Raw genomic sequence first — 2,676 nt, 5'->3', positions numbered from 1 at the left:
GGGGGTGGGGGGGGTGGGGCGGTGGGGGGGGGGCCGAGAGGGGGGGGATCATTCGTTTCGCTTTTGATGGCTTCAGGTGTAAGCGCGCGGTCACACTCTGCCAGCCCTCATCTTGAGAACAAAGAGAGGTCTTGTGGGAGTTTCGCACCACAGCGCTGCACTCCAAGGGCGCCGGACAAGAAGACGGCGGCCTGCCTCCCCTGCTGCGTACCTCTCTGCTAAAAACAACGTCTCCTACCTCCTCTGCGTCTGACTTTCTATTTCTGTCTCTTGCTCTTTCATTACACAAAAAAAACCTCTCAGACTGAAAGACATGAAACAGCTGAGCATCCGAAGAGGTGTTAAAACAGATGATTATGTATCTGACATATTTACATCGCAAAATCGTTATTTGAATAACAGCTTGATGACTCAACAGCTTGAGCTCTCTGGAGCAATTAAATTCTTCTCCGCCACATGTCAGTTGCATAGCTTCTTTCCAAAAAGCTGATCTATAGCACATAAAGGATCTTTGCTTGCTACCAAATGTGTCTCGTGTTGGGGCCTTTTTGTCGACTCTCAAATGTGGCTTCTCTTGTCGGTTGAGCAGTGAGAGATGTCTCCTTCCCTCTCGAAAAGAGATTCACACAGCTTAATTCTCCAACCAGCGGGAGGTTTCTGTATCTGGAAGCGGATTGCTCACACCCACACACACACAGAGCATTGCTTTGGTCCAAGAGGGGGGGGGTGACAATGGGATAAAAAGCAGAGCTTCTCAAAAATATTCTTCAGAGCTGCTGCCTCCGTCTAAATACTGCTTTACACTCGCTGTTATCAAGCGATCATCTGTAATAACAGCCCAGCAGAAGGCAAGTCCCACCAGTGTCCAGATGCGGTTGAGGCATTGCTGGTCTTATAATCACAGACACATTGGCTCAACACCAGCAAATGAAACAGCCAAGCCAGACCCAAGAGGGACGGGCAATGCATGCTGTGAATTAGCTAATGTCAGCCTTAATTAAAACGTGCTAAGAAACAGAACACCTTTTTTTTTCCCTTTCACGATTGTCAGTCAGGTGTGCTGCTCCTGGTTTCCTCAGAGAAACGGCTCTATGTTGGAAGGATGAGAAAAGATGGAGAACTCTATATGAGGAATGAGAGCTTTATTTATTCCAGCATTCCAGCCTTGAGCAAGGGCCTGCAGAACTCCATTTGTCCGGGCTGAAAACATAATGCACACATAATAACCAAATCACAACTGGACTCGGGGGAAAAAAATCCACGAGCTTATACTTCATTCAGCACAATAATGATTTGTCCCCTTCTATAAAACCAGTCTACAGTTCCAGCAGATAAATGCAAAAGCTGTGTAACACCAGAATCCGTGATTCAAACATAATGTGTCTGTGTGTCAACAAGGTCACTGGACAGGTTTGGACCGTATATTCTAAAAATGTCACACAAGAAAAGCCTGATCTAACGGAGTTCCGCTGTTTGTAATTATTGCTTAAACCAGTTGTTTATGACACTAAAGGTTCTCAATATAGCAGCAAAAAGCTAATGTGTGTTGTTATCCGACCTTCTCCTTGATTTGTTTGCATGGCCTTGCGTGTCTTTTAGCATAATGCTAGTGCATGTGAGCGTGTCCCACTGGTTAGCTCATGTGCTTCCGCTCTGCATTGCGCTCACATGGCGGTTACCGCTGATAACGCTGTCCCGAAATAGTAGCGCCCACCCTCCGCTTCCCGCTCAGGGCTGTTTCCATTGTTTGCACTGTTAGCGCTTTTAGCGCCGTTAGCTTCTAGACGCTGGCTCTGCTGTCACCATAGAGAGCCGCGCGGAATTGATATACTCAGAATTTTTAATTTGGCACCTTTTAACAGACCGTATCACTAGTTTGCTTTGTGTATAGAAATAAACAACAGCATCCATCATAACTGGAGATATGCAGCGTGAGCCTTTTTTTTTTTTTTTTTTTTGGTCGACATTGTTTCCTAAATTAATCTCGATTTTTGGTATCAATGCACTCGTCCCCACACAGTGGACTAAGACATTATTTTCGAGGTCAAGGGATGATTTATGGAATGTGCAAAAATATGGTTTATCTCGGATGTCTTTTCCCTCCTAAATATTTAGCAATGTTGCCTTCTAATATTATATGTGAGAGGTTAAAGTAAAGAGATCTGGAGGCAAATTCTGTGTGAAATACAACACAATGTTTGAAGTAGCCTCAGTAAAAGAACAATATTTGCTTCACCATCTTGAATCAACACCTCCTTCCTTTTGAGGGGGGGGGGGGCTATATGCAAAATGTAAATATAAATCAAACAGGGTTTGCTTGGTAAGGATTGTTAGAAATAACAAAGTATTTCCATCTAATGTAATCCTGATGCAGCACCTTCCTTTCCCTAAACAGTAAACATGATATCCCATTTTCTCACATGACAGCTTGCTGATTGCAACCTTTCGCTTATCAACCTACACATCTGAGGGACTCGATCAGCGTCTCCTCCTTTACAGACAACACCGCCCCTCTAATCTTCCACTCACATCAGCAATGCTAATAAGCCCAACAGCTGGAGTATACTGCTTGTGGACCCATTTATTTTAACTGCACACTATGATGGAAATGGGATTGTGTAAAGAAAGTGACTCAGGAGTTTCTTTTTCTTAGTGTATTTACTCCTCTTCTATACA

The sequence above is a fragment of the Anarrhichthys ocellatus genome, unplaced genomic scaffold (genome assembly GCF_004355925.1).
Source record: "Anarrhichthys ocellatus isolate YVR2014 unplaced genomic scaffold, GSC_Weel_1.0 scaffold15, whole genome shotgun sequence".
NCBI lineage: Eukaryota > Metazoa > Chordata > Actinopteri > Perciformes > Anarhichadidae > Anarrhichthys > Anarrhichthys ocellatus.
This window is presented reverse-complemented; position numbering follows the sequence as displayed.